This window comes from Salmo salar, chromosome ssa11, assembly GCF_905237065.1.
Source record: "Salmo salar chromosome ssa11, Ssal_v3.1, whole genome shotgun sequence".
NCBI lineage: Eukaryota > Metazoa > Chordata > Actinopteri > Salmoniformes > Salmonidae > Salmo > Salmo salar.
The window spans coordinates 82,741,544-82,760,933 of record NC_059452.1 but is presented as its reverse complement, the minus strand read 5'-3'; positions in this window follow the sequence as shown (position 1 = coordinate 82,760,933).

Here is a 19,390-nt window from a genome sequence, read left to right as displayed (position 1 = left end):
TGGACATAAAATGTGTTTTTCTTAAAAAAAATGGACATTTCTAAGTGACCCCAAACTTTTGAACGGTAGTGTGTACCATATGAAATATGAGTTCGTTTTGACCACGGCATACATGAAACAAGCACACATTTGCTTTATCAGCATAACATCCCTGCAATGTCGCAAATACCCATGGATACATTTGATTGAATATACAACTCCTAATACCTTGCCTATGTAATTTTTGCTGTTATGTTGAAATCATTATATCAGCTTATTTCAAATGAATGTTTCATATAATAATCAATTTCTCATTAAAAGGCTATATTTATGTGGAATAGCATTTATTTATTTATGTATATATATATATATATAAAAACTCTCTATTAAGATTCTCACAGACAACACCTACAGAGTACCTCATTCAACCCTTGTGGCAGTGCTGATAACAAGGACTAGTTGTTGTGATGTAACTGTAATTTAGCATTTGATTGAAGGTTTTATTTTTGATGGGATTGGTGGATAATTGCTCAAATATGCTCTAGTGAGATATGCTGTACAGTACGGTTGAGTGGTATACCGTATATGTATCCTGGGGTGTTTCAATATACCATCGGTATGATTTCCCAATACCGTCAATACTATTGTTTTTTTATACATTTAAATATGTATTATTTTTTAATAACCACATGCAGTCAACTTGTGCTCTAGGCAATAGATAAAAAAGATCGCATTAGATTATTTATCATTATGAAGCTTACCGGAACTAGTTTCCCAAAACAGCTGTTTGAGCCAGTCACGTGTGTATGTTTACAAAGAAGCACAATGAGCAAAGCGGGAGCTTCGTGAGGAGAGTTACTCCTGCAGTGCAACTTAATTTTGGTGATCAAGTGACAATTGTATGAAACTACTAATGTTTGCCAGCTATATTCCATATAACTATTAAGTTAACTATCTAAGAAATTCTCTCCAGCTGTTTTCTTTAAAATTTGTTAACGTTAGCAAAGTTAGCTTACAAGGTTTTATTTCTTTTAACCTTTATTTAACTAGGCAAGTCAGTTAAGAACAAATTCTTATTTACAATGCTTCTTGGTAACGCCAGAGACAATCCACTCCTGGATTAAGATCCCCGTTGTCTAATATCTGTTTTGAACGTGCTGCAAACTGTCCACATGTGCTCATTAGCATTTACCTAGCATCCACTATGGGAATTCCATCGTACTTGTTAGCATTTTGTTAGCATTCTAGTAACTGAAGTTTTTCCCCTTTTTTTACAAACAAAAAAAAACATTTGGTCGCCTTGTGAAATGCAGGTAATGTCAATCCTGGAAAGTACGGAAATATAGATACCGCCCAACCAGAGTGCGAAGTACGGGGCCCCGGCAGGTTTCAGATCCCCTGAATGAGGCATGAGTCCCCCTAAATGCAACAAAGTCAAACTTTGGGGGGTCTCTAAAAAATGCTAATTTAACTATTCTCCTATTTGTTTAAAATGCTATTTGTACTGCTACAGTGGTAAATATTAAAATAAAAACGTATTCCAAATTGAACAAACACCCCCATGTGGCTGCACTTGTCATCCCCATACAGTCCCGTATCTCAGCCCCTTTTCAGGTGTCCCAAACTTTCTACAAAAAAATATAATTTTGTCAGCAAGACGCATTAATTAATTCAGGATCCAAGAGTGTAGACCCAATCATGTGATACGGATGTGATACAGACTGGTTGACAGCTATTAGGTCCGTGAAAAAAGTAGAGACCCCAAATGTCATGGTATAATTCGCACTCTGCGCCCAATCTTACTGTACAGTGAAATAATTCTTACCACCGTGTTGTGGAGTGCCTCACCTAACGGTTGGTTTACCTTCAGCTCTTCAGTCACTCACCTTACTGTAGGTAGCAGTCAGTATTTGTAACTTGGGTTGCACATACAGTACAGTACATCATTTATTAAAATCAGCTTATGAGTACAGACCACACATACCTCACTCTTGTATCAATTGCAGGGGACTGTGGGAAACTAAAAAACAGGCCTTGCAGTTCATATATCTTTGCAGCCCCCCCATGGACAAAATGGGTGCTTACACCAGCTCCAGAGCAGAACAGAATGGTCACATCCTCCGTCTTTTATGTCTGTCAATATGCTTTCCCTGATGACTAACATGGCACGCTCACGCCACAGGCTGACAGCTGTAGCAGAACACTGGATCATTGGATGAATGTGATGCCCTGGTGACAACTTGTCCCACTTTCGCAAAGTACCAGAGGAGTTGACGCTGCATGGGCACTCACTGTGAACAATGTGTCTGTCACAAGCTTTATTTCTGTCATGCCAAGATTATCATCATTTCCTCCAAATATGCACTAAAATGGCCCTGGCATATAAGAGTAAGACTTAAGAATGCATAAGAGCTCAAATAACATCTTTTCAAGGCATAAGTCATTTTGTGAAGTTCTTAAGGGCCCATTTCCTTACAAAACGAAGATTGTTTTGCCTGTGAGGCTTCTGCATTAGAGTTTCGCTGAGACCAGCTCTAATGCATCTTCACAGTTTAAGATAATAATAGAGGGAAATCATTTTGGAAGAGTGGTGGAGCATTTACACAATTAAACTCAATTGCAATAAAAGCTTGGTGAACAAAGGATTCAAATATAAATTCACAATGGTGGAATTGTACCTGACGTGACATCCCCTGATTGCAGTCGATCCAAACGGTCTCTAGTCAATCAGTTTCATGTGTCTGTAGAAGTGAGTGATTCTAGATAAAACCCTTTTATTGTTTGTCAGTGGGCACTTTTCATACCAATCCTGCTTACCTCTGCTCTCCGTTTACGTAAGGCGAAAAACCCTGCCGGTTTCATCCATCATTTTACGAACACATTGTGTTTACTGTTACTGTTCAAAGAAAATATTTCTTCATCATTAATTCTCTCTCAACCAATTTGACAAGCTTGCAAGGCCAGGACAAGACGAGAGAGGCATACAGGTATGAGTTGTACAGCTATGGATATTGGCAGGTACAATCTGCTTAAATGAGAAACAGCTGACAGAACAGCTTTTGCATTGCATTCTCATTACTACACAAATGGCCAACTTCATGGTCACATCTCCACTCCACCGTACCCCTCCTACACAATTGCTGTATCTTCTCTGCGTGCTTAATAAGCTGTGCGCAGCCTCATAACGGACGTAATCGCAGGACTGTGCTACACACCAAGTGCTGATTAATGCAGTAGCTCATATTCGTTAATGAGGCAAGCGGGTCTTTGTGTATCAGCGCTCTCACCACACAGCCCACGCCAGACCCACCCTGCCAAGGTACAAGGGAGGGGGTGCAGTAATTATCAAAATTACAGCATTCTAATAAATCACACTGGTTTGGGTTTAATGTATCGTGAGTGAATGGCTAAGATGGCGGAAGCGATGGATAGGGAGGATTCCATCCTCAGTAATAAGTCATGCTCGGTTAAAATAATGAAGTGCTGGCTTCACTCTTATTCTGTCTGGTTTATTATAGAAATGAAACTCTTACCAAATACTCTAAGATATTACTATCCTTACAAATATATATTCTAAATACCTGTCAACAGAATCAGCTGAACTGAATATAGATGTAGATATTTTGTCAATTTCCATGCCAACATAGGGCGATAAGTGCATAAGTTCATCATAACATGGTGTGGAAGTATTTTAGGGCTTTATAATATAACCATTCTATCACCCTTATTCTTACCTCAGCATGAATTCATACCCCCCTACCTGTAACGGACCTCATTCCCAGAACTTAGTTAATGTGAAAACACATTCCCATTCCCATGGCTTACACACTCCATTTCACACCAGTCCCTCTGCTTTGCACCCAGATCACAATTGCTTTCTCCAGCCCAGCGCTACAAATGTTTTCCTTTTTAGAGGCAGAGAATGAAACAAACTCTATAACTTCTCAAATCCCAGAGCTGATGAGACAAAGCTAATGCAAACACAGACAGAAACAAAGAAACAAGAGGAACGAGACAAAGACGGTAAAAAGCCATAGTTAAACGGATCAGGTGGAACACAATACGTTCCAGCCATATGAATGGAAATTACAATTTGTGGCGACCAGGTGAAGCTACTGTTAGCTTTGTGTTTCATCCAGGCAGACAAACAGCTGAGAGGAATAAACACACTTGTTAGTGTACACTCTCACCTTGCAAGGATTTAAAACCAAGCTGGCAGGTAGCTCTCCAGACAGTTAAGACGCAGCCATGAACGCCTTGAGGCTGTTGCTATTCCAGAATCTCGCAGACATCTGCAAAATACAAAAAACACAGAGGTTTGAGCTTAAATATGCTCTGAGCTTTCAGCAGAAAGCTGTTTGAAAGAATATGCAGATACAATAAAGTGACAATAAACTAAGTGCATTTTCTTTGCAGCATGTTTTTCTTTCAGCAAAAAATTACAGAATAATAGAAACATGTGGGCTAACTGTTTCCATGGATGTATAAACATCTAGAGGAGAGCATGCCTTTGGATAAAAAAAAAAAAAAAACGTTTCATAACCTTTAATTGTCACACCACATCCATTGTGTTCTGTTGAATGGTTCAATGTTGCCCCTCGGTGAGTGCAGATAGATACTCTTCTTTGAATCACATCATCAAGGGCTCTCCTGACAAACATGTCTTCTTTCCATGCTCAGCTGCTGTTATAAATGAATATTTATCTACATATCAAATATGAGAAGTGTACTCAATTTTCCATAACAAACATTGTTTTATTTCAACAAAGATAGACTGGAAGTAACTAAATCAATTGCACACGTCTGGTCTTTGTTGATATTTACGATTATATTGTCTATACATACAACAAACAAACCAACAAAACTGTTTATCAAATGTGTTGTAGCTGTAATTTCCTTCCATTGTCCCTTTATTGCATCTCACGCTTTCAAATGCCTAGCTAGTTCAGTCAGACGTGTTAGCTGGGAAAGTTCATCAAAGATAACTTCTGATTGCTAGCTATCTGACTCTGAGGCTGTCCTAATATGGTTACCATACACTCCTGTTTGCAATTTAGAATGTGTTAATTTTATCTCATTCAACCACATACCTACTCAAACACTTGGGCAAGTAGTGAACCTTTTAATCATATGTTTAGGATATTAATCACCCTATCCTCTGCCCTTCGTAGCTCCTGAAGAAAAACCGAATCATATGCAACGTGCCTCTGGGTTGTCTGTTCTTGATTTATACAACTTATGATGAGCTGAGGCAGTTAATAAAAATAAGACACAAGACACAGCAATCATTAAAGGACATAACTTTCATAAATAACCGTGTCTTTGCTAGGAAATTGTGTGAGAATATCCAAGAGGCTACGGAAAACAATAGAGACCGGAATTTATTCCACCATTAGTCATCCTCAATCAAATAGAGTTATCCCTGTAACCGGAGAGAACGATTAGGTTTTCTCTACAGCAATTAACATAAGAAAAACAAAGACACATTGTACATCTATGTCAACATAAAATGTTCTCCAGTTAGACCCATTTCTTAAAAACAGTATTGTGGTGTTGTTTTTGAGTGATCAACCAGCCCGACTAGAACATGCTCAGGATCACAGCACCAACACTGCTGGCCACTGATAGGTCTGTGGCGACTACCTCCCATTATCTGTCTTCATTAACAAACCCTATATCCAATTCTCTTTTGCAATATGCATTTCATGTAGAATATATATTGCATATTATATCATTTTTTTATTATGCCACTACAGGGGTATTAAGTGAAGTATCAGTGCTTGATATACAGTGATGATATTATGTAGGAAATTAAAGACATGTATCTTTATTTCATTGTTATTTATTTTAGCAGGTTAGACTCATTGAGATTAAAAATCAATTTTACAAGAGACACCTGGCCAAAAGTTTCAGACATATTTATAACATAAAACAGGTGTTCCTTGGCAGAGGATCATCAAGCGGTGTACTAATTTGACTTTACACTGTGACAGTCTTTCAGAAACTGCAGTATTGTTTTATTCCTACCATATTCCCCCAATGCATTTCAAACATTGCTCTGCTGTCAAAGTCATGCGATTGCACTGATGTAATACATAGTAAACTATCAGAAAAAGGTTTTTAAAAGGGTTCATCGGCTGTCCACATGGGAGAACCCTTTTTGGTTCCAAGTAGAACCATTTTGGGTTCCATATAGAACCCTCAGTGGAAATGTTTCTACCTGGAACCAAAAAGGTTCTTAAAAGGGTTCCGGTATGGGGACAGCCAGATAAACCTTTTAGGTTATTTTTGTGTAGGGTACATGACACATAATGAGCTTCATGTGTTAGACTCCATCTGAGATACACTTGCTTTTTCTCCATCTCATTGTTTCGCCTTCTCTAGCTAACAAACTCAATCACATCACCAAAATCCACAAAAATGTCTTGCACTCATACTCTAACACAAATCTGCCAAGTTTTTTGTTGTTGCTGAAATGTGGTTCTCAAAATAATTGAGGAGAAAATGGAAATAACAAAAAAAGGAAAGTGGAGTAAGTGTGCTCTGTTGAGACATAATTGTCCCGCTAATGGGGCATCCATTCATTTTTATTTTACATTTTTTGTTAGTGTCAGAAGTGGTTGGGTCATTTTGACCATAACCTAATGTCATGATGAGCAAAATGGACCAGATTCCTATAAAGCCCTATATTTGCTCACCTAAACTGCTTCCATTAAGCAAGGTTCATATTTCATGTACTAGTTAGTTTTGTTCATTCGGAAAGAAGAGGGACACAGAACTTTCTGTTTATCTTAATAAAGCAAGACGAAAAAAACGAACCGTTCTTGGCAGGTACACCTTGTTAACTGAATGCACCCTGTGGAAGAATTACTTCAAATCAAATAAAATGTTATTGGTCACGTAGCGAAATGCTTGTGCTTCTAGCTCCGACAGTGTAGTAATATCTAACAAGTACTATCTTACAAATTACACAACATACAGTGAGGGAAAAAAGTATTTGATCCCCTGCTGATTTTGTACATTTGCCCACTAACAAAGAAATGATCAGTTTATAATTTTAATGGTAGGTTTACTTGAACAGTGAGAGACAGAATAACAACAACAAATCCAGAAAAACGCATGTCAAAAATGTTAGAAATTGATTTGCATTTTAATTAGAGAAATAAGTATTTGACCCCCTCTCAATCAGAAAGATTTCTGGCTCCCAGGTGTCTATTATACAGGTAACGAGCTGAGATTAGGAGCACACTCTTAAAGGGAGTGCTCCTAATCTCAGCTTGTTACCTGTATAAAAGACACTTGTCCACAGAAGCAATCAATCAATCAGATTCCAAACTCTCCACCATGGCCAAGACCAAAGAGCTCTCCAAGGATGTCAGGGACAAGATTGTGGACCTACACAAGGCTGGAATGGGCTACAAGACCATCGCCAAGCAGCTTGGTGAGAAGGTGACTACAGTTGGTGCGATTATTCGCAAATGGAAGAAACACAAAAGAACTGTCAATCTCCCTCGTCCTGGGGCTCCATGCAAGATCTCACCTCGTGGAGTTGCAATGATCATGGGAACGGTGAGGAATCAGCCCAGAACTACACGGGAGGATCTTGTCAATGATCTCAAGGCAGCTGGGACCATAGTCACCAAGAAAACAATTGGTAACACACTACGCCGTGAAGGACTGAAATCCTGCAGCGCCGCAAGGTCGCCCTGCTCAAGAAAGCACATATACATGCCCGTCTGAAGTTTGCCAATGAACATCTGAATGATTCAGAGGACAACTGGGTGAAAGTGTTGTGGTCAGATGAGACCAAAATGGAGCTCTTTAGCATCAACTCAACTCGCCGTGTTTGGAGGAGGAGGAATGCTGCCTATGACCCCAAGAACACCATCCCTACCATCAAATATGAAGGTGGAAACATTATGCTTTGGGGGTGTTTTTCTGCTAAGGGGACAGGACAACGGGGCCATGTACCGTCAAATCTTGGGTGAGAACCTCCTTCCCTCAGCCAGGGCATTGAAAATGGGTCGTGGATGGGTATTCCAGCATGACAATGACCCAAAACACACGGCCAAGGCAACAAAGGAGTGGCTCAAGAAGAAGCACATTAAGGTCCTGGAGTGGCCTAGCCAGTCTCCAGACCTTAATCCCATAGAAGATCTGTAGAGGGAGCTGAAGGTTCGAGTTGCCAAATGTCAGCCTCGAAACCTTAATGACTTGGAGAAGATCTGCAAAGAGGAGTGGGACAAAATCCCTCCTGAGATGTGTGCAAACCTGGTGGCCAACTACAAGAAACGTCTGACCTCTGTGATTGCCAACAAGGGTTTTGCCACCAAGTACTAAGTCATGTTTTGCAGAGGGGTCAAATACTTATTTCCCTCATTAAAATGCAAATCATTTTATAACATTTTTTACATGCGTTTTTCTGGATTTTTTGTTGTTGTTATTCTGTCTCTCACTGTTCAAATAAACCTACCATTAAAATTATAGACTGATCATTTCTTCGTCAGTGGGCAAACGTACAAAATCAGTAGGGGATCAAATACTTTTCCCCCTCACTGTATACCCAACATACACAAATATAAGTTGGAATGAATTAAGACTATACACATATGGACGAGCGATGTCAGAGTGGAATGGACTAAGACACAGTGGAATAGTATAGAAAAACAGTATATACATATGAGATGACTAATGCAAGATATGTAAACGTTATTATTAAAGTGACTAGTGTTCCATTCCTTAAAGTTGCCAGTGATTCCCAGTCTATGCCTATAGGCAGCAGTGCTAGTAATGGCTTTTTAACAGTCTGATGGCCTTGAGATAAAAGCTGTTTTTCAGTCTCTCGGTCCCAGCTTTGATGCACCTATACTGACCACGCCTTCTGGATGTAAGCGGGGTGAACAGGCAGTGGCTCAGGTGGTTGATGTCCTTGATGATATTTTTGGCCTTCCTGTGACATCGGGCACTGTAGGTGTCCTGGAGGGCGGATAGTTTGCCCCCAGTAATGCGTTGGGCAGACCACACCACCCTCTGGAGAGCCTTGCGGTTGCGGGTGTTGCAGTTGCCATACCAGGTGGTGATACAGCCCGACAGGATGCTATCAATTGTGCATCTGTAACATTTTGTGAGGGTTTTAGGTGACAAGCCAAATATCTTTAGCCTCCTGAGGTTGAAGAGGCTCTGTTGCGCCTTCTTCACCACACTGTCTGTGTGGGTGGTCTATTTGAGTTTGTCAGTGATTTGTACGCCAAGGGACTTGAAGATTTCCACCTTGTCCACTGCGGTCCCGTCGATGTAGATGGGATGAACCCTCTGCTGTTTCCTTAAGTCCACAATCATCTCCTTTGTTTTGTTGCCATTGAGTGAGAGGTTGTTTTCCAGGCACCACACTCCCAGAGCCCTCACCTCCTCCCTGTAGGCTGTCTCATCATTGTTGGTAATCAAGCCTACTACTGTTGTGTCGTCTGCAAACTTGATGATTCAGTTGGAGGCATGCTTGTTCAGGGAGTACAGGAGGGGGCTGAGCACGCAACCTTGTGGGGCCCCAGTGTTGAGGATCAGCGGAGTGGAGGTGATGTTTCCTACTTTCACAACCTGGGGGTGGTCCGTCAGGAAGTCCAGGACCCAGTTGCACAGGTCGGGGTTCAGACCCAGGGCCTCGAGCTTACTGATGAGCGTGGAGGGTACTATGGTGTTGAATGCTGAACAGCATTTTAACACACAGTGCCTTGCAAAAGTATTCATCCCCCCCTTGGAATTTTTCCTATTTTGTTGCATTACAACCTGTAATTTAAATACATTTTTATTTGGATTTCATGTAAAGGACATACACAAAATAGTCCAAATTGGTGAAGTGAAATGAAAGAAATGACTTGTTTAAAAAAATAACTAATTTAAAAATCAGAAAAGTGGTGCATGCATATGTATTTACCCCCTTTGCTATGAAGCCCATAATGAAGATCTGGTGCAACCAATTACCTTCAGAAGTCACATAATTAGTTAAATAAATTCCACCTGGAGGCAATCTAAGTGTCACATTATCTGTCACATGATCTCAGTATATATACACCTGTTCTGAAAGGCCCCAGAGTCTGCAACACCACTAAGCATGGCACACCACTAAGCAAGTGACACCATGAAGACCAAGGAGCTCTCCAAACAGGTCAGGGACAAAGTTGTGGAGAAGTACAGATCAGGGTTGGGTTATAAAAAAATATCTGAAACTTTGAACATCCCACGGAGTACCATTACATCCATTATTAAAAAATTGAAAGAATATGGCACCACAACAAACCTGCCAAGAGAGGGCTGCCCACCAAAACTCACGGACAAGGCAAGGAGGGCATTAATCAGAGGCAACAAAGATAACTCTGAAGGAGCTGTAAAGCTCCACAGCGGAGATTGGAGTATCTGTCCATAGGACCACTTTAAGCCGTACACTCCACAGAGCTGGGCTTTACGGAAGAGTGGCCAGAAAAAAAACATTGCTTAAAGAAAAAAAGCAGCAAAGACGTATGGTGTTCACCAAAAGGCATGTGGGAGACTCCCCAAACATATGGAACAACGTACTCCGGTCAGACGAGACTGAAATTGAGCTTTTTGGTCATCAAGGAAAGCGCTATGTCTGGCACAAACCCAACACCTCTCATCACCCCGAGAACACCATCATGTTTTTCATTGGCAGGGACTGGGAAACTGGTCAGAATAGAAGGAATGATGGATGGCGCTAACTACAGGGAAATTCTTGAGGGAAAGCTGTTTCATTCTTCAGAGATTTGAGACTGGGACGGAGGTTCACCTTCCAGCAGGACAATGACCCTAAGCATACTGCCTAAGCAACATTCAAGTAGTTTTAGGGGAAACATTTAAATGTATTGGAATGGCTTATTCAAAGCCCAGACCTCAATCCAATTGAGAATCTGTGGTATGACTTAAAGATTGCTGTACACCAGCGGATCCCATCCAACTTGAAGGAGCTGGAGCAGTTTTGCCTTGAAGAATGGGCAAAAATCCTAGTGGCCAGATGTGCTAAGCTTATAGAGACATACCCAAAGAGACGTGCAACTGTAATTGCTGCAAAAGGTGGCTCTACAAAGTATTGACTTTGTGAGGGTGAATAGTTATGCACGCTCAAGCTCTTTTTTGTTTCACAATAAAAAATATGTTGCATCTTCAAAGTGGTAGGCATGTTGTGTAAATGAAATGATACAACCCCCCCCAAAAAATCTATTTTAATTCCAGGTTGTAAGGCAACAAAATTGGAAAAATGCCAAGGGGGGTGAATACTTTCGCAAACCACTGTTGGTATTCCTCTTGTCCAGATGGGGTAGGGCAGTGTGCAGAGTGATGGCGATTGAATCGTCTGTGGATCTATTGGGGCGGTAAGCAAATTGAAGTGGGTCTAGGGTGGCTGGAAAGGATAGAGGTGATATGATCCTTGACTAGTCTCTCAAAGCACTTCATGATGACAGAGGTGAGTGCTACGGGGTGATAGTTATTAGGTTCAGTTACCTTTGCCTTCTTGGGTACAGGAACAATGGTGGTCATCTCGAAGCATGTGGGGACAGCAAACTGGGATAGGGAGAGATTAATATGCCTGTAAACACACCAGACAGCTGATCTGCGCATGCTATGAGGACGCAGATAGGGATGCCGTCTGGACCGGCAGCCTTGTGAGGGTTAAGACATTTAAATGTTTTACTCTCGGCCATGGAGAAGGAGAGCCCACAGTCCTTGGTAGCGGGCCGCGTCGGTGGCACTGTGTTATCCTCAAAACGTGCAAAGAATGTGTTTAGCCTGTCCGGACGCAAGACGTCGGTCTCAGCAACGTGGCTGGTTTTCCTTTTGTAGTCCGTGATTGTCTGTGGTCCCTGCCACATACGTTTTATGTCTGAGCCATTGAATTGCGACTCCACTTTTTCTATATTGACGATTAGCTTGTTTGATTGCCTTGCGGAGTGAATAACTACACTCTTTATATTCTGCCATATTACCAGTCGCCTTACAAACAAGTGATACACATAGAGATGTTTGGGCAATGAGATTAGGTCAAATGATAGGATCACTGTGACACCATAACAATGTCATGTTCATCTTGTCTCAAATGCAATGGTGGAAAAAGCACGCAATTGTCATACTTTAGTAAAAGTAAAGATACCTTAATAGAAAATGACTCAAGTAAAAGTGAAAGTCGGCAGTAAAATACTACTTGAGTAAAAGTATTTGGTTTTAAATATACAAGTATCAAAAGTAAATGGGATTGCTAAAATGAACTTAATAAACCATTTCAAATACCTTGTATTAAGCAAACCAGAAGACACCATTTTAAAATATTTTTTGGGTTGACGGATTGCCAGGGGCACACTCCAACACTCAGACATAATTTACAAACGATGCATTTGTGTTTAGTGAGTCCGCCAGATCAGAGGCAGTATGGATGACCAGGGGTGTGTAAATTGGACCATTTTCCTTTCCATATGTAACAAGTACTTTTGTGTGTCAGGAAAATGTCACATTTTCTTTAGTAAAAGTTGTCAAAAATATAAATAGTTAAGTACAGATTCCCAAAAAAACTACTTAAGTAGTACTTTAAAGTATTTTTACTTAAGTACTTTACACCACTGCTCAAATGTATAGACATGTTTTTTTACCTGAAAAAGGACACAATAATTCCTGCCCTATGCATTGATTTGTTCTTGTTTAGCCTATATGTAAACCAGACATCATACGTACTAGCATGGAACACTCAATGGGAGGCATTTGTGGTTCATTGGTCACTGTAGCGGTAATGTTTTGATGCAAATTTCACAGGATCAAGGAACGGCTGATTAAATGCCATTTTGACTCCTGACTGTTTTGGGGAAATAGCTTCAATTAGCTTAATGCCACTAATTCTGCTCTATAACATCAGAAGTTACAAGTGCAAGCGTTGTCATGTAAATTCTGTGTCCTGAATACATGCAGAGCCAGAGTTCTTTGGCAAAGGGTCTGTTCCATGAGTTGAATGTTGGCTCAGAGATTGTTTATCTGACCATAATTACTGTAGTTCTAATCTATGCATTTGTGATATGCTTTAGAAATGTTAAGTTTACAGTGACATGAATTGAAGAAAGGTTTGTGCAGATTTCATTCTAATATTATAACAAAGGGCGTCATCTGGGGATAGTTTTGAACTGTCCCCTTTCAACTCAAGGTGCCATAGCGAACAACCCGAAACATAGCTAAACTTGGATGAGCGAGAAACATCCTTGCGATCTCCTTCTTTGTGTACTTTGTGTACTTCATGCACTCTCTTTGTCCTATCCCAAATCACCTATGACATCTAAAAAGCTGGAAGGCACTGCTGTGACAGCAGGTAATTGGAGCGCATCGCACTGACCTAGTCTAATAGGATTATTCTGAAACCACTAAAGACATGACTCTGGAAAGTTACCTACCACCCTCCCAAATCACTCTTTCTCATAGTGGCTCTTCCCACTGCATCATGGGCCTGTTCCTGAGAGACTATAGAGCTCGCCAGCTTGTAGTCCTAAAACCCGTAAATAAACACTGAACATAAGGTCTGAGGTTAACAGGCTTGGGAGATGTTGTACGTTTTGTTCTATGAGATAATAGAAGTCAGTTAACATGACCTTTGTGAATTATAAAGCCTTTATGTTATTTATGTGTTTTTTATTATATAAATTCTTCAAAATTCAAAAAGTGACGTTAGCTGATGAAGACTATCTCATAGAACAAGACGTATAAGATCTCCTAAGCCTGTGTTTACCACAGGCCTTATTTTCAGCGTTTATCCAAAAAGGCTTTGTCCATTTTCCTCATAGGCTTTGTACAACGAACCATGGTGGAGTTAGTGCCTACAAAAAGACACCATTACTATTTCTCTCTTTAGGCTCAGCTGAATCTAACCTACATTGCGGTATACACAATAGCTCTTTTAAGACATAGTATGAGGGAAATTAAGTGTGATAATCAAGTGGCAATAGAGGTGTTTTGGTGGGAGAAGACACACTTGTATGATAGTGACTAAACAGAAAGAACACATTTGAGAAATGACTTACTGAACACAATCATAACTGTGACTGTGACTGCATTGACAATCAATGCATGTTTATGTGTGAGTCTGACTGAGAAATTGAAGGTGCTTGCAGTCACCAGATAACACTGTCACAGGTTTAGATGAGATATTTTCACAGGAGTCAGAACACAGCTAAATGTAATCACAAATAGAGGGAAGGAGCAGCTGCAAGGAATTCTCAATTTTCTTCTGTGTCAGAGGTTCATGGTTACTGATTATGTATTGACCCATACAGCTGTCTACCGTCCAGTCTGCTCTCATCAGCTGACTGAGCAACTGACTAGGCAGCATTGATGCAACAGATGAGGATGAGTGTTTCATTATTAAGTAACATTCATTTACATAAGGGCTATTTACAGGTGACATTACATTGTCCAGAGGCTTTATAGAACACTAGAACAAGTGGTGTGACACCAATTCCTCTACCTTGATCAAATAGTTTTCTAATAGGAGCCTGAGCCACCCAAGTTGTTGAAAGCCATGCAGGAAGTCAAAATGTGAACTAGATGTACAGAAGACCTCGTTCAAAGGTCGTGAGGGGAACTTTATCCTCGCTATCCAACTGTAACCGACTCCCCATTTCCCAAATGTAGCTTTAACACATCCCATGGGGTGAATTAACGGGCTTCCCATCGGCCAAATGTATTCATCAACACCTGTGAATTCACCATCAGCAAGTCGCCTTTAAAAATGTCTCTTCACTTCGGCAAGGAAGCTACATAAATCACAGCGGCCAGGAATAATTATGCTGCTGCTCGTTCGACTTCACAATGTGCAGCTGTCTTCATTCATGTATTTATATATTTATTTGGAGGAGGAGGGTTACCAAATGTCCACTGTGAAATGCAATTCTTCTGCTGTAGAGATGAGGCCAATGTGATCAAGTAATACTTGAGAGAGTACAGAGAAAGAGCGAGAGAGGGATAGTAAGATAGAGGCAGGTTTGAGAACCTAGCCTTCCTTGTCAGTCTTATAACAGTTCAAAAAGCCTAGCTGAAGAAAAATATTCTGATGAATGGAAGTGATGCGCCAAATACACACAACTCAACATTGAGAGCTCTAACCAAACATTGTGTCAAAGACATGGCTGGATAGAAAGCCTTATTGATAGAGAGGAACAAAACTGTCAGTTATGACCAGATCTGTGTATTGTTCTAAGCTGTAGATTGAGGGAATCATTCCATTGAGGATGATGGTCTGTGACAAGACAAACAAATCTTGAGAATATAAAGGGGATTACATGGAACAAATCCTGTTTTCCAGAGGGCTACACACTCTCTGTAAAACCCATTCCAAGACGGGGAAATCCTCAGTTCACATTGTTATTCTGATGAGATGAAACACATGCTATAAAAATATCATATATTTTTCTCATGAAAATAAGAATGGACACAAAATAAAAAACCCTATTCTGTTAATGTTTTCAAATAAAAAATCAAATAAAAGTTTATGGTCGCGTACACAGTTTAGCAGATGTTATAGCGTGTGCAGCGAAATGCTTATGATTTTGTTTAGTTTGTTTATTGACTTATAAATATACAGGGCTTGACTGAACAACTCCCAACTTCATTACCTAGCATAGAATAAGTATGTGAATCACTTGCTTATCAATAAAGATGTTAAATTAGATCATTAAATGTTAGCTCTATTAATTAAAATAACCTCCCTATTCTTAGTTGATGATGGTTATGCCTTTTCAGAGTTGTGTGCATAACTTTCTTTACATCTAATGCCATGATTTTCACGGAGTTCAATTTGAAAGGGATACTTCGGGATTTTGGCAATGAGGCCATCTACTTCTCCAGAGTCAGATGAACTCGTGGATACCATTTTCATGTCTCTGCATGCAGTTTGAAGGAAGTTGCTAACTAGCATTGTAGTAGATACCTATAGACTTCCAGTCATTGCGCTAAAGATAGTTAGCATTGGCTCACACAACTACCTCTAACTTCCTTCATACTGGACACTGAAACATAAAAATGGTATCCACAAGTTCATCTGACTGGGGAATTAGGTAAAGGACATCATTGCAAAAATCCCGAAGCAACCCTTTATAAATGACAAAATTACCATTTAAACTTTTCCCCAAAAAGTACCATATGTATGCACAGTTAACACTGACAAAGTATTTTATTGTCAGTACAGCTAGAAAACAAGATTAAAGTGAATGACCATGTATGAACCACAGACTGCTATTCCCCACTATAAGTCAACAGTTTCTAGCGACTGCCCATTAATAAAGACTTGCTGATCCAATTCCTGTGCTAGGATTGACCGAACGGAACAAAGTGTTTACATATTGATGACCACAAACTAACCTTTCGTGCTTGCAGAGATACATGGATTAAAGTGAGCAAACAGCATGTCCTTGCCATTCTAAGAGACCCCAAAAATAGTCTGCCATTGAGGCGTAACATTCATATCTGATGTTCTGTGAACACTAACAAACTATCTCTCCCTGTTGTCTGATCCAGGCTGGCACTGTAGAGATTGATGGCTGTGACTTGAGGCTTGTATTTCAGTAACTCTGCTATTCCCCTTTGACAGAATTCTATAAACTGCTTCCTCTGGTAAATATGGTGGCTCCCACTCCATCTGTCTCTGTCAGGGAGACGCAGAAACACACACACTACATAGAACCTACCACTACCAGCACAGCTACCAAAATACAGTGAGCGTACCACACCTTCTCCATCTATGAGCATTATTCATACCCCCCCCACACACATTCTCCAGGGGAGCCAGCCAGTCAAGGGTCACCTGTGGATTAGGGCTCTGAGTGGACACAGGGGGAGCTGCCCCCAACCCAACAAGACCCTCTCCATCTGTCTGCACAACGCAGCGTGGGTAAGGTCTGCCAGGAGAACAGGGACAGCAGGATACCAGGTGCTCTCCAAGGGAGGGTCACTGTGCTATTTTCACTGAGACAGACCCAGAACTGTTTTTAGGGACGTGCTTCTCCTGGGTGTTCATGTGTATTTCTCGAGAGCCAAACGTCCAATTAACCCCCATGGCTCAGGAACATTTTCAGAAATTATTAAACGGTTCCCAAAAGGCTCATGCAATTAATTAAATGATGGGACACCAGGCCCACCTTATTGTTGCAGTGCAGAGTTCACGTGACACTAATCAATGGGTTTACCTTTGGCCTTGTTTAATATGTGACTGAAGGCGATATGCCGGCAAAACTAATTGTTTAATTGTAGGGCAGCTAATTAGACCATGATACCAAAACATCTGGTTTTCTGTTATATTATATTTTTCACATTGGATGGACCAGTGTTTTCATTTCCATTTCTGTCAGCTGCCATTCTTTCTTTCTGCTGGGAGGTTTGGATATTGGACCAATCAGCACTGCAGCGAGAAAAATATATACTGCTCAAAAAAATAAAGGGAACACACAAAACAACACAATGTAACTCCAAGTCAATCACACTTCTGTGAAATCAAACTGTCCACTTAGGAAGCAACACTGATTGACAATACATTTCACATGCTGTTGTGCAAATGGAATAGACAACAGGTGGAAATTATAGGCAATTAGCAAGACACCCCCAATAAAGGAGTGGTTCTGCAGGTGGTAACCACAGACCACTTCTCAGTTCCTATGCTTCCTGGCTGATGTTTTGGTCACTTTTGAATGCTGGCGGTGCTTTCACTCTAGTGGTAGCATGAGACGGAGTCTACAACCCACACAAGTGGCTCTGGTAGTGCAGCTCATCCAGGATGGCACATCAATGCGAGCTGTGGCAAGAAGGTTTGCTGTGTCTGTCAGCGTAGTGTCCAGAGCATGGAGGCGCTACCAGGAGACAGGCCAGTACATCAGGAGACGTGGAGGAGGCCGTAGGAGGGCAACAACCCAGCAGCAGGACCGCTACCTCCGCCTTTGTGCAAGGAGGAGCAGGAGGAGCACTGCCAGAGCCCTGCAAAATTACCTCCAGCAGGCCACAAATGTGCATGTGTCTGCTAAAATGGACTCCATGAGGGTGGTATGAGGGCCCAACGTCCACAGGTGGGGGTTGTGCTTACAGCCCAACACCGTGCAGGACGTTTGGCATTTGCCAGAGAACAACAAGATTGGCAAATTCGCCACTGGCGCCCTGTGCGCTTCACAGATGAAAGCAGGTTCACACTGAGCACATGTGACAGACGTGACAGTCTGGAAACGCCGTGGAGAACGTTCTGCTGCCTGCAACATCCTCCAGCATGACCGGTTTGGCGGTGGGTCAGTCATGGTGTGGGGTGGCATTTCTTTGGGGGGGCCGCACAGCCCTCCATGTGCTCGCCAGAGGTAGCCTGACTGCCATTAGGTAGCGAGATGAGATCCTCAGACCCCTTGTGAGACCATATGCTGGTGCGGTTGGCCCTGGGTTCCTCCTAATGCAAGACAATGCTAGACCTCACGTGGCTGGAGTGTGTCAGCAGTTCCTGCAAGAGGAAGGCATTGATGCTATGGACTGGACCGCCCGTTCCCCAGACCTGAATCCAATTGAGCACATCTGGGACATCATGTCTCGCTCCATCCACCAACGCCACGTTGCACCACAGACTGTCCAGGAGTTGGCGGATGCTTTAGTCCAGGTCTGGGAGGAGATCCCTCAGGAGACCATCCGCCACCTCATCAGGAGCATGCCCAGGCGTTGTAAGGAGGTCATACAGGCACGTGGAGGCCACACACACTACTGAGCCTCATTTTGACTTGTTTTAAGGACATTACATCAAAGTTGGATCAGCCTGTAGTGTGGTTTTCCACTTTAATTTTGAGTGTGACTCCAAATCCAGACCTCCATGGGTTGATAAATTGGATTTCCATTGATTATTTTTGTATGATTTTGTTGTCAGCACATTCAACTATGTAAAGAAAAAAGTATTTAATAAGATTATTTTATTCATTCAGATCTAGGATGTGTTATTTTAGTGTTCCCTTTATTTTTTTGAGCAGTGTATAATTTTCTTGTCGTACACCGGCTGCCAGTTGAATAAACACTGCATTTAGACTATTTGGTCCCAATGAAATCAATAAAAATTATATGATTCATCATTTTCATTGTATAGTCTCTGTCATGACAGTTTATCATGAACAATGTTGTGTGACCTTACAATGTACTGACCTAGCAAAGTAAAGCGCAACCAACATTAATTATTGTGTGTCACTGGCGAGTTGCAATTTGCCATTAAAGAATAATAAATGTTCAGACTAAGGTGTCATGGCAACTGTAGTTTATGAGTGCCTAAGACTAGCGTCATGCTGTCTTCCTGAATCATAATGGACTTGGGTCATAATTCATAAATGGTATAAGATGACCATCGCTGGCCTTTGTTGAGACTTCTATG